Genomic DNA, 14,111 nt, shown 5'->3' on the forward strand with positions numbered 1-14,111 from the left:
CCTTAACCAATCATTTTACTGAAATGTACCTAACCAATCCTAACATATTCTAACAGAATTCTCTAACCAATTATATCCCACTACCCTAATTAACTTACACTTAGCAAACAATTAGAGAACCAGACAGATTAACAATAGAAAAGTGGGGGCCATAAAGATAAAATATACAGAAATGAGGGTTTCAAAACCACAACTACTGAGAAGTGATTTCTTGTCAGACAGGATGCTATCAAACTAAGGTTTCAGAGGAACAGCCGTGTTAGTCTGTATTCGCAAAAAGAAAAGGAGTACTTGTGGCACCTTAGAGACTAACCAATTTATTTGAGCATGAGCTTTCGTGAGCTACAGCTCACTTCATCAGATCTGATGAAGTGAGCTGTAGCTCACGAAAGCTCATGCTCAAATAAATTGGTTAGTCTCTAAGGTGCCACAAGTACTCCTTTTCTTTTTATCAAACTAAGCTGTCTTTAACCATCTTTATCTGGTGGTGGTAGGAATACGATCCTGTCCTGATAATGCCTAACAGCCCAATAGCACCTTATTTCAATGTGACTAGTTTAGGATGCGAGGATGTGACCATACACGTCTCAGCTTATGGGCTGCCTCTGCTGCTTAGCCAAAGACCTTAGCTTAAGAACTGGGCCTCAGACTGACACAGTGAGAGAAGGTCCTTACACAGGCACACAGTAATTTTGATTCTCTCTTTTATACCTCTATAACTAGCTAAATGACAAACATAGACCTACATTTTTAAACTATAGGCCTTTACAGACAGGCCTGAATATCTATATCCTAACAGGGCTTAGGCGGGCGATAGGATAGGATAGGAGGCAGCTGTACAGAGGCTCAGAAGCAGAAACTTACACACCTGGGAAACTTTTACCCCGCAGTTAGGTACTGAGTTAGTTTAGGAGCCTACAGGATTAGGCAGGAGTTATGTGGAGCACCATGAAGCCTAAAACTTAGCTAGGCACCTAAATCTGCAATTTAGGTACCTAAGTATCTTAGTGAGTAGGAGGCCTTACATGGTTTTAAAAATGTTACCCTAGCCCAATAAATAGCATCCACTGACTCTAGAAGAAAGCACCGTATTGTCCAAAAAGCTCTTTTAAGAATGCAGAGGTTTTAAACACCTTCCAGACTCCACAGCAGTAACTGACTGGGTCAAGAAAGTCTACTCAGAAACTAAACAGGAGGGTCATTTTAAAACTGTGAGAGTTTGAGGGGATTGGTCACTCATCGTTTATCTCAGAGTAACAAGTCTGTTCTACCTGCCTAAAATAGCATGATAGGGTTCATCGCAGAGAAGTTATAAAGCCAGCTGCTGTGGAAATGCCTGAACACGGCTGATACCCTTTAGGGCTGGAACATCCTACTCTCTGATAAGTCCTAAAACAGTGAGTAGGAATTATACTCCAGGATAAAACAAGGTTATTCACCAAGATTCTTCACATCTGTCACCCTTATTTCAGTGCTTTTATACAGGACCTGATTTGCAGAATTACCGAGCAGCAGGAGTCCAACCGAAGACAGCAGGAACTGCAGGGGAGCTCAGAAGCCTCTGAAAATCAGGCCCCCGGTCACTTAAGATCAGCAAATTTAGGAGTGTTTGAGAGAGCGGATTGAGCATGGGTCTAGAGATCAAGAACCTCCGTTTGAAAATTTTTAGGGGGTCCACAAATGAAAGACTGTTCTAAATCAAGACTGGATGCCTTTTGGGAAGAGATGCGTTAATCAAACACAAGCTATTGGGAAGCCAGGGGGCTTCAGTCCTGGGTGGCGGGGCTCAGGTTACAGGCCCCCCGCCTGGGACTGAAGCCCTTGGGCCTTGCCCCCCCCCCCCCCAGGGCTGCGGGGGTTCGTGCCTTGGCCCCCCCCCAGGCTGCGGGGCTCCGGCCTTGGGCCCCCCCCCAGGGCTGTGGGGCTCCGGCCTTGGTTCTCCCTCCTGGGGTCATGTAGCAAATTTTTGTTAGAAGGTTTCAGAGTAAAAGCCGTGTTAGTCTGTATTCGCAAAAAGAAAAGGAGTACTTGTGGCACCTTAGAGACTAACCAATTTATTTGAGCATAAGCTTTCGTGAGCTACAGCTCACTTCATCGGATGCATACTGTGGAAAATACAGAAGATGTTTTTATACACACAAACCAAGAAAAAATGATGAAGTGAGCTGTAACTCATGAAAGCTTATGCTCAAATAAATTGGTTAGTCTCTAAGGTGCCACAAGTACTCCTTTTCTTTTTGTTGTTAGAAGGGGGTTGCCGCGCAATGAAGTTTCAGAACCCCTGATCTAACAGTACATTCAGGCCTTAAACTATCAGCCTAGGACTTAAGTGAAGCCTGGATTTCACCTCAGGTTTCTAACTACAGATTTTTTGTTGACGCTCTTAATTTTCTTTTCTTTTTTTTTAAATCAACTGCTGGGATTTTTAATAGCTTAGCTAGCACCACACTGCCAAAGAAGAAGGGGCCAATGCCAGAAAAATGTTGGCAGTCACAGTAAAGTGGCACAGAACATGCTACGTGTGTCATGGGAAAGAAGGGCAGCCCAGAGCCATGCTGTGTAATCTGCTTGGCTGAATATGCTGCAGTTCTTGAAGCACTAATGGAGTTTTCCTTGCAACAGCATCAGCGGCTGCTAAGGCTCTTGTGTTTAAAAATGGATGCCTTTGCGCCATGATGTAACATTAAGTGAAAAACTACAAACTGTGAATAACCGATATGACCTGTTACAAGCTCAAATTGACAGCACAAAGCCCTTTCCTTGTTTAGGAGAATCCACTAGGAAACTTGTGAGTGTTTTTAAAAAATATATTCAAAGCAGAAACCTCAACAGCGCCCTGAAAAGTCCTGCAAATGCATTAAATGCAATCGACAGACCCAGCCATGCTAAAATGCAGATTATAATCTACACATGTAAAAATGCAGATTCTTGTTACATTTGTTTGATTAAGTTGCAGAACTGGGATTCACAAGATTCAGGTTCAACTCCCTACTCCAGTTTTGGCTCATTTTAAGGAGCACTCTGGAGTACAATGGCAACATTTACATGCGCAACTAAATTGCCCCCACTTTAGCTGCTAGAACTTTACCCTGTGACGTTACATTGCATGCTCCTGCACTTTAGCAGTCACATAAAGGGAACTCAGCAGGAAAGAGAGAAAATTATAAAGCAGTCTTTAGAAGAAAGATTTGACTTAAGGGCTACTACACATAGTTTTGATAGAGCCAACTCACTGTGTTTTTCTTCCTTGCTCTTTTCCTTCTTTTATTTCCTTGAAGTTCATAATCCCTAGACAATGGGAAGTTATAAAAGACATGCAGTGAGAATGTGGATGTGATAAACTATTGGTTTAGGAACAAAAAGACTGATGTGAAGGTAGCTTGTGACTATAATGTAAAGTCCTTTATAGTGTTACCACCACACATTTCCATGCTGCAAGATAATCAGAACGGACTTAAAGGTGCAGAAATAACGCAGCGGCAACAATTTGTGAGCAGCAACCAGTGCCTTCAATGGTGACTTTCTCCTCATATCAGTAGAAGTGTAGAGAATTCTCAGGTTTACACTAAATAATACAGAACACTTGATTAGAGTAGAGTGACCTGCAAGATGCAAAACTAAAGGTAATGACATGCAAAGCTGCTTGGCTGTGCAGTCAGATTGACTCCTAAGCAATGCATCAAGAAATTATCCAAGGCACTTCATGTTTTGAGCCTTGCTCATTCAGGGTTTGCACCCCCACAGAACTAGTTTTTGCATACTTTATATGAAAAATGTAGTGTTTTCTAAGTCACACTAAATCCATGCTTTCCAAACAGGATTTCTAGCCGCCCACTGACAAGTTTCTAGCTGCCCACAACAGTTTCCTAAGGGGTGATAAATGGAGAGATAATGAGGAGCTGTAAGTCCAACAGGAGCTACAATACAGAAGGTAGGGAGAACTGGACTTTAAAAAGTGAAGTTATATCTATTCATGCATTCGAAACTTGAAATATTTTCCAAGAAGTGGGAGGCCTTCTTTGAGGATTCCCCTCCACAAAAATGCCCGAGGCCATTGCTCAATGTACTCAGCAAAGGCTGGAAACAGCTGAAAGTGGGCAACTGAAAAGGCAGAAAATGAACCTGATATAGGGCTCAAAACAAGTTAGGCAGCACTCCCCTGCCTGCCCCAAGAATCCTCTGTGGGATGTACAGTAGAACCCTATTATACAAACTAACCAGGGACTGAGGAGCTCACAAAGTTGAATGTATCAAAATTACAGTAGGTATGGTGTGTAAATTCAAGCATGGTGCATGCCTCACTTTCTACTTGTCCTTCAAACCACTGCAAAAAGTGACTTACAATTCATTGTAGGCACTGAAATGTGAAGGGATGTCAACTTGTTCTTCATTGGTATCACTTTTGTTTTGATTTTTTCCCCCCCTCTGGGAAAAATGGTTCATAAAATTAGTCATTCAGAAGATAGTTGCTTGTAAAAAAAAAAAAAAATCAAGATTCTATTATGCTATCATGTGACTTACACAATTAGTGCTCTGGCATCACAATTCCCAAAGATGTCAATGGAGTTGCATCAAGGACAAAACTAGCCCTCCCTCTTCAAGGCTGCAGAAGTGGATACAGCCCAGTGCTCTGCTCTCACTTGCAATTTTAGCTCAGAAATGCAGTCTGCAGAACCCTGCTTAGTGGCATCTACTGGAAGCACGAGTATCTGGATTAGACCTGGTCAAAAATTTTCTCTTGAAACAGTTTTTGACAGAAAATTGGGGTTTCAGAGAAGCAAAACTGTTTGTGAAAAGTGACGGCTTTCGGGGGAAAGTTTTGAGTTTTTGTTGAAAACCTAAACTTTTTTTTTTTTAAACCCAAAACACCTTTAAATTTTCTGCAGAAACACTCCCTCCATGCATTGCAGGTTCCTACGAGGAGTGGCAGTCTGCATGACAGGTATCACTAGGGAACTGTGTTTAAATAAAAGCTATTTTCAGAGTTGATATTTTCAAGCAGAACTTCACTGCAGACTCTTTAAACATTACATATTTTATTTAAATATTTAAAACAACTTCATTTGATTGTTAATTAACGAAGCTGAATGGAAAATAGTTTGCAATGGGGCTTCTTCCAATACAGGCTAGGTCACAAATGATTTGACAGTTCTAACCAAGAGGAACCACTAGGAAAGGCTCAGAAATGCTACTTAAAATGTAATTGTTATTTTACTTGTCTGTCAGCAATGTGGGGAAGGAGTGAGTACTATTTTTGTGCTGTAAAGTGTTTAACATTTTGGGGTGTTCAAATAATAATACACAACATGATTATTAGCCAGACTGTGATCCAAACTAAGTCCCCTTTGTTCCATTTCAACAGTGCAATGAGAGACCTACAAGGAGAGCTGAATGTTCCCCCTGGCACGAAGGCGCGTGCTGGTAGAGATCTCTGGCTGCTGTAAAGCTATATAGGCCAGCTGTACACCCAGGTCTTCCCAGTCCACCAGGGTATGAGGCATGGGAAGGTGAGGACATAGCCAGAATAAGCAGTTCCCCAGCCACAGTAAGGGAATGACATAACTGGCTAATTGATAGGTCTGAAAATGTAGTTGTAAATGGGAAACTGTCATGGGCATGTTTCCAGTGAGGTCCTGTAGGGATCAGTTATTGGCCCTATGCTATTTAAGAGTTTTATCAATGACCTGGAAGAAAACATAAAATCATCACTGAAAGTTTGCAGATGACACAAAAATTGGGGATTGATAAATAATGAACAGGACAAGGTCACTGAATCAGAGTGATCTGGATTGCCTGGACCCAAGCAAACAACATGTGTTTTAATTCAGCTAAATGTAAATCTATACAGCTAGGAACAAAGAAAGCATACAAAGGCCAAGATTGCAGGATGGGAGACTCTATCCTGGGAATTAGTGACTCTGAAAAATATTTGGGGGTTGTGATGGATAATCAGTTGAACATGAGCTCCCAATGTGACACTGTGGCCAAAAGAGCTAATGCAAATCTGGGATGAATAAAAGGGGATTTTGAGTAGGAGTAGAGAGGTTATTTTACCTCTGTATTCGGCACTGGTGTGACCACTGCTGGAATACTGTGTCCAGTTCTGATGCCCATAATTCAAGAAGGATGTTGATAAATCAGCAAGACCAGATTTTATTCACCCAAGAGTTCTGAAGGAACTCAAATATGAAACTGCAGAACTACTAACTATGGTATGTAACCTTGATGCTGAAAAGAGAGAAGGAAGGAAAAAGAAAAAACTTTCTCCCAGCAGGCAGCTGGCCCACCAGAAAGTACCTACTGCAGGCGGATCTGTGATTCCAAGACCAGACGTCCGAGTCATCTCAGGATCCATATGTAAATCCACGGTAGAGATCATCCCTGAATCGAGGGACCGCCAATGATGATGATGCTTTGTAACCTATCGCTTAAAACAGCCTCTGTACCAGATGACTGGCGGATAGCTACTGTAACGCCAATTTTTAAAAAAGGCTCTAGAGGCGATCCTGGCAACTAGAGGTTGGTAAGCCTAACTTCAGTATTATGCAAATTGGTTGAAACTATAGTAAAGAATTATCAGACACTCAGAGGAGCACAATATGCTGGGGAAGAGTCAACACGGCTTTTGTAAAGGGAAATCATGTCTCACCAAGCTATTAGAATTCTTTCTCGGAGTCAACAATCATGTAGACAAGGGTGATCCAATAGATATAGTGTACCTGGACTTTCAGAAAGCCTTTGACAAGGTCCCTCACCAAAGGCTCTTAAGCAAAGTAAGCAGCCATGGGATAAGAGGGAAGGTCCTCTCATAGATCAGTAACTGGTTAAAAGACAGGAAACAAAGAGTAAGAATAAATGGTCAGTTTTCAGAATGGAGAGAGGTAAATACTGTGTTCCCCCAAGTTCTGTACTGGGACCTGTTCTGTTCAACATATTCATAAATGATCTGGAAAAGGAGGTGAACAGTGAGGTGGCAAAATTAGCAGATGATATAAAATTACTCAAAAGAGTTAAGTCCAAAGCTGACCACGAAGAGTTACTAAACTGAGTAAGACTGAGCCACAAAATGGCAGATGAAATTCAATATTGATAAGTGCAAAGCAATGCACATAGTCCCAATTATACATACTAAATTATGGGGTCTATGTTAACTGTGACCACTCAGGAAAGTCATTGGAGTCATTGTTGATAGTTCTCTGAAAACATCTACTCATTAGGAAAGAGATAAAATATAATAAAAAGAAAAGGAGTACTTGTGGCACCTTAGAGACTAACCAATTTATCTGAGCATAAGCTTTCGTGAGCTACAGCTCACTTCATTGTTGACATCCGACGAAGTGAACTGTAGCTCATGAAAGCTTATGCTCAAATAAATTGGTTAGTCTCTAAGGTGCCACAAGTACTCCTTTTCTTTTTACAAATACAGACTAACATGGCTGTTACTCCGAAACCTGTCATAAAATATATAATGCCACTAAATAAATAAATGGTATTCCCACACCTGGAATACTGCATGAAGTTCTGGTCACCCCATCTCAAAAAAGATGTATTAGAATAAGAAAAGATACAGAGAAAGGCAACAAAAATGATTAGGAATAGGGGCTTCTAGGGATGCTGGAACAACGTGTACAGTGGGGGTGCTGAACAAATCTGTAAACCTGTATGTAATGGAAACCACTTCAAGCCAGAGGGTGAGGCAGCATCCTTAGTTCCAGCACCTATGTGAGTTTCCATACAAAGAGGGAGTAAAAAGACTAGAACTGCTCAGCTTAGAAAAGATGACTTGAAAAGGGGACATGATAGAGTGTGGAGAATCATGAATTGTGTGGAGAAAGTGAACAACATAAGTGAACATAACGCAAGAACATAACTCAAGAACCAAAGATCAACAAATGAAATTAATATGCAGCAGATATAAAACAAACATAAGGAAGTATTTCTTCACACAACACACAGTAAACCTGTGGAACTCATTGCCAGGGGATGTTGTGAAGGCCAAAAGAATAATGCGATTCAAAAAAGAATTAGCTATATTCATGGAGGATAGGTCCATCTATGGCTATTAGTAAAGATGGTCAGCGAATGCAATCTCGTGCTCTGATGTCCCTAAACCACTGACTGCCAGAAGCTGGGAATGTACAACAGGGAATGGATCAGACGCTAATTGCCTTGTTCTGTTCATTCCCTCTGAAGCATCTAGCACTGGCCACTGTTGGAAAACAAGATATTAAGCTAGAAGGATCATTAGTCTGACCCAGTATGGCCATTCTTATGGTCTTATAAATTGGAGATGGTTCAGAGAAGAGTCATGAGAATGATTAAAGCATTGGAAAACATGCTTATAGTGATACACTCCAGGAGCTCAATCTATTTAGCATAACAAAGAGATGGTTGTTTATTTATTCTTTTACGTAGAGACTGTCCAGATAGATATGTGGATACAGTTGGCAACGGGCTTTGTTGCAAGGAGAGGTTCTTGGGTTAGTGGTTCTGTTGTGTGGTGTGTGGTTGCTGGTGAGTATTTGCTTCAAATTGGGGGGCTGTCTGTAAGCAAGGACTGGCCTGTCTCCCAAGATCTGTGAGAGTGATGGGTCGTCCTTCAGGATAGATTGTAGATCCTTGATGGTGCATTGGAGAGGTTTTAGTTGGGAGCTGAAGGTGATGGTTAGTGGCGTTCTGAACCTATCCTTGCAACAAAGCCCGTTGCCAACTGCGTCCACATATCTATTCAGGGGACACCATCACAGGGCCTAATCACATCAGCCACACTATCAGGGGCTCGTTCACCTGCACATCTACCAATGTGATATATGCCCTCATGTGCCAGCAATGCCCCTCTGCCATGTACATTGGCCAAACTGGACATCTCTACGTAAAAGAATAAATGGACACAAATCAGACATCAAGAATTATAACATTCAAAAATCAGTCGGAGAACACTTCAATCTCTTTGGTCACTCGATTACAGACCTAAAAGTCGCAATATTACCACAAAAAGACTTCAAAAACAGACTCCAACAAGAGACTGCTGAATTGGAATTAATTTGCAAACTGGATACAATTAACTTAGGCTTGAATAAAGACTGGGAGTGGATGGGTCATTACACAAAATTATTTCCCCATGTTTATTCCCCCCGCCCCCCTGCTGTTCCTCAGATGTTCTTGTCAACTGCTGGAAATGGCCCACCTTGATTATCACTACAAAAGGTTTCCCCTCCCTCCCCCGGGCTCTTCTGCTGGTAATAGCTCATCTTACCTGATCACTCTCGTTACAGTGTGTAGGGTAACACCCATTGTTTCATGTTCTCTGTGTATATAAATCTCCCCACTGTATTTTCCACTGAATGCATCTGATGAAGTGAGCTGTAGCTCACGAAAGCTTATGCTCAAATAAATTTGTTAGTCTCTAAGGTGCCACAAGTCCTCCTTTTATTTTTGACCATGAGGATAATAAATCACTGGAACAATTTACCAAGGGTTGTGGTAGATTCTCCATTTTTAAATCAAGATTGGATGTTTTTCTAAAAGATCTGCTCTAGGAATTATTTTGGGGAAGTTCTATGACCGGTGTTATATAGAAGGTCAGATTATATTAATTGTACGCCAGTGTACTTCAGACATTTTGAAGCTGCTCTAAATTATGGTGAGGCCAGCAGAAAGATACTTGACTTGAGGAGCAAAGAGCTGCAAATTTATAAAAAACACACAGCTGAAAAATGGATGCAAACTAAGAACAGCTCTTTATCAGTTCTTTAGCTTATATTCCTCAAAGATCTGGTTTCTACTCGGAAAACTGTACAGGTGATCCCAGCACGTTCTTTCAGCCAAGCCTTCTCAGCTGTTATCCTCAGCTGAGCGATCCAGATAGAAGCACCCAAGTAGATGACTCCTCAGTATTCTTTCCCCCAGGTAACTGACTGAATCAACTTCTACTCTCAGGAACTCAGTTTACAGCAAGTCTGGCTTCAAATGTTGATTTTTTAAATGAACAGAGTTGCCTCACAGCTGTTAATAGTGGATACAGAATAGCAGCAGATGTTTATAAATTGGAAAAATATTACTTGAACATGGCAGATGGATGCAAATATGCAAGATACATATGGATCATTTAGTATCTGCAAGCATATATAATGGTGTATGATTTCATGCGTGCATGAAATTCACCCCTGTGCAGAAGACCTACCCACTTCTTAAGACCTCAAAATATGGCATAACCAAAACTAAAGTGCTGTATTGGTCCTGCTAACTCTGGCAGGCAAAGTGAAGTCTGGAGATCAGAGGAAAACACCATGTCTTGCAGGATACAAATGGTGAACACAGGTTTCTTCTTATGACTGTTTTAATTTCTTAGAAGTACTCAACCCAGCATTATTGATGGCTTGGGTGCATCTGATGTCATTCTCCTCCAGTTCCATTGCCTGATTTCACACTCATGGTCCATTATGAGGAAAGACCCTTGTCAGAGCCAGCATTTCCCTGATGACGCCATCAATGTAACTACAAATCAAGAACTCTCAAATTGTGGTCCATGGATCACCTGTAGACTGCATGTCCACCAGAGCACACAGAGAGTACAATGGGTGTCTGGGGAAAGAAAGCAGTACATGAGAAATATCTTACAAAGTGAGCTGTAGAATGAAAACATTTGTGTTCTACTACTATTTATAGATTTAAGGTTATATCGGATGTATTGTACTCAAAAATCTATATGCTGCCTGCTAGACCCCTCCATAACCTCATATAACAATAGACTAGGAGTCTCAAAAAGGCATGGCTCAGTGCTCTAAACATCAGGCTTCCTGGAGTCACAGGTTCAAATCTCCCAACAGTGTTGACTTTACCCTTCATTCTTTTAAAGTCGACAAATGATGTTGCAAGCAGTCAGATGAGGACAAATCTTTTGTAGGAGAATCTAAAAACCACAGCGCTGTTTGTGGGTTATAGACATAAAAGATCCCATGGGGCACGTTTGTTTTTGTTTTTTAAACAAGAGCAGAGTTTTGCCCAAGTCTTGTCCAGAATTTACCCTCCCCTGTCACTATTGTATGGACTGTGTATTAACTGGTTGCCACCCATTGCCCCAGAGGCATTTACTGGTGCTGTATATAGCTAATAAAGCACTCTGGGAACCAGTGAGTTGAAAGGTATTATATAAATGTGAGATGTTATTAGAGAAGATGTACAAGTGTTTGTTTTGAGCGCTATGAAGCAGAAAAATATGGACAGACAATAGCCTCTTAATAATATAAACACTTGTTTCACATTATTAAATTATCATGACATATTAGCTATATTGCAGTAATACCTAAAGCTTCCAATCCCATTGTTCTGGTCGCTGCACGAACAGGTAATAAAAAGACAGTTCCTGCTCCACACAGAGAAATTATTTCATGCAATTACTTTCTGTTCCTTGGAGAACTACTGTATACGTGTGTATACACACTGCATGAATGGTGGGGAGAGAATACTCCCTAGCACCTTCTTTAATTCCTTTGCACACTTTACAGCAATAGTGAATTTGTTTTTTCTTTAACGATTGCTGTAATAACCAATCGGGGGGAGGGGGTGTTTCACCCATTTCCAGATATCGCTGGTACTACCGTCTTTTGTTTGTATGCAAAATTCAAGTTTGTTTTACTGTGACGACATGTAGTGCCCACCTCATTACCGAAAAGAGGAAAACAGCATGAGCTACTGATTGCAATGCAGCAAACAGAATCTGAAACAGCATGAATGACACTGATGCAATGGGCACCAAATGAGCTGCTGCTGTCAAAAAAAAAAAAAAAAAAAGAACTAATGGAAGAGCCCTCTTCAGTCCCATTCGCTTGTTATGAAGTTAAATTGCTTTAGTGCTTTCGTTACTGACACTTCATTTTGGTCTGACTGTCTGTATTAGGTTGCATTAACTTTATTCTTCCATCCAACACGGACATTGCTCGTGCTGTTTTCCTTGCTGCAGAAGGAGCAGGCACAGGGTCTGAAGTCCTGGAGGATTTTTCTTTTGTGCTCACAGATTGCATTACACATATTTCTTACATGGTTTTCTTTCCTAGTTCTGTAGAACCTGCTACCAACACAGGTTAGGAAAGAGGTGAGAAATCAGATTTCATTCCCTCTGACTCATCCACAGCCTGTTGGTTCACTCTGAAGATCATGTGAGTACCAATAACTGTCAGCTTTGATAAATGCTCAGCTACACCCCCCACACACCACAGTAGCTTTCTGGGGTGTTGCAGTGCATAAAATTGACCAACTATCTTAGGAGTCTATGAAGACTGTAGGAATGAATCAGCAGTTTGATTATCCATCTGCATTGTCATGAGCACATAAAAGTGAAGAGCCTAATGGTTTACCTCTTCAGACAGCTGAGCCTGACTGAAAAAATTTTCCCAGTTCATAAGAAAATAAGAATGGCCATACTGGATCAGATCAATGGTCCATCTAGCCCAGTATCCTGTCTCCCAACAGTGGCTGATGCCAGCTGCTTCAGAGGGAATGAACACAACAGGGCAATTACTGAGTGACCCATCCCTGTAGTTCAGTTCCTTTCATGGAAGTGGATTAATATGGTGCCAGGTATTATTTATATCACTTTCTTGTAAAAGCTCAGGTAAGTCAGACCAACATCTGATGGGGTTTGATAACCTCAATATCCTGTGTCCCATGCCTTATGGCTTTGCAACAAACAGGGCATAAGAAACTCTGCTGGATGTGGGGCCTGACTTTCAACTTTCTGGCTTCCCACATACTGATGCAACTGACTGGACTTTCGGGGATGAGGAAGATAACGGCTAGCATTTCAGGTTGTTCTACAAGGGATGGTGTGAGTATGGATGTTCAGATGTAGTTTCTATATTATCTCTATCTACCTTAGACAGAGGCTAAACATCTCTCCAAACAGCAGCAGCTACACTGATCAAAGCATTCTTCTGTTGACATAGCTGAGTCTACACTGGGGATAAGGGCAGAATAACTACATTGGTCAGGGGGGTGGTTTTTCACACCGTTCACCAATTTAGCTATGTCAACCTAAATTTTAACTGTAGACCAAGCCTTAATACCACATGCTGAAGCAGGTCTGATTCCATCCACTGGGGGGCAGTTGTGATTTACACACTAGGTATAACATACCATCAGTTCCTGCCTTCTTCCCTGGATTGTACCAAACGGATGACAGTTGCACTGGAGACTGCTGTCCTGACTCCAACTTGCTCCCATGTTGCACAGACCCCTGCGTGTGTGTGTGGTTCAGTAGCTAATCCAGCACCCTGGGGTCCATGCAGGCGCCACAAGTTATATCTCCACGTGGTGCCTTGGCACCAGCAATATTCAGAGCCCAGGGGCCCAGCTCCACCAATATTTGGGGCTGGGTGTCTCCCCCCAACCCACCTGCCACCCCGCTGTGCCTCCCCCATGCGTCCCCCATGCGTCCCCCAGCCTCCGCTTGCTGCCCCCACGCACCTCCCCAGGCCCCGGAACAGAGCATCCCTGGATGCCTCTTCCGTGCAGCTCCATGCTGCCTCCCTGCAGCAACTGCTGCTGCAAGGTCCTAGTGCCTCCCATCACAACTCCCAGGGCAGACTGACTGAACTTGCCATTCCACCTAAGACCCTTCCCTTTTCCGGCAGGACCCTCCACCAGCACAGGGGGCCCCCCCGCCCGCAGTCACTGCTCCTGCCCCATGCTGGGCAAGGAGGCAGCCCCATCCCTCACTCCCAGTGAGACTACAGTGAGGGGCAGCAGGAAGGGAGGAGGTGCACACAGCACCCCCCGGCACTCACCACGGGGGAGACGAGGGAGATTCCTGGACCTGAGAGGGGCCCTAGGAACACATGCAGTGACAGTGGTGGGGGTGAGTGTGCTGCTCAGGGGGTGGGAAAGGGGGGCTGATCCCCCAGAGCTCACTGCTGTCAGCAGGGAAAGGGCTGTGGGGAGTCCTCCTCTCTGGCCCTGTCCCGGAGCAGCCTGCCTGAACCCCAAACTCATCCCCAGCCCTGCCCCACCCCAGAGCCCACACCCCCAGCCAGAGCTTTCACCCCCCCACTGCACCCTCAACCCTAGCCCTGAGCCCCTCCAACACCCCAAACACCTTATCCCCAGTCCCAGCC

The 14,111-nt window shown here is 42.9% G+C and overlaps 1 protein-coding gene across 14 annotated transcripts in view; it reads right to left on the reverse strand.

The window, feature by feature from the left end:
- Positions 1 to 14,111, reverse strand: part of LOC125628194 (leucine-rich repeat and fibronectin type III domain-containing protein 1-like protein) — a 254,572-nt gene that overhangs the window by 175,152 nt on the left and 65,309 nt on the right. For 2 of the 14 annotated variants that reach the window (XM_048833068.2, XM_048833063.2), the window contains exon 2: positions 3,234 to 3,288. The exons of the other annotated variants lie outside the window; for them this stretch is intronic. The gene's annotated coding sequence lies outside the window, so the exon portion shown is untranslated. The remainder of the gene's footprint in view (positions 1 to 3,233; positions 3,289 to 14,111) is intronic. 14 annotated transcript variants of the gene reach the window in all.

This window comes from Caretta caretta, chromosome 23 (assembly GCF_965140235.1).
Source record: "Caretta caretta isolate rCarCar2 chromosome 23, rCarCar1.hap1, whole genome shotgun sequence".
Classification (NCBI taxonomy): Eukaryota; Metazoa; Chordata; order Testudines; family Cheloniidae; genus Caretta; species Caretta caretta.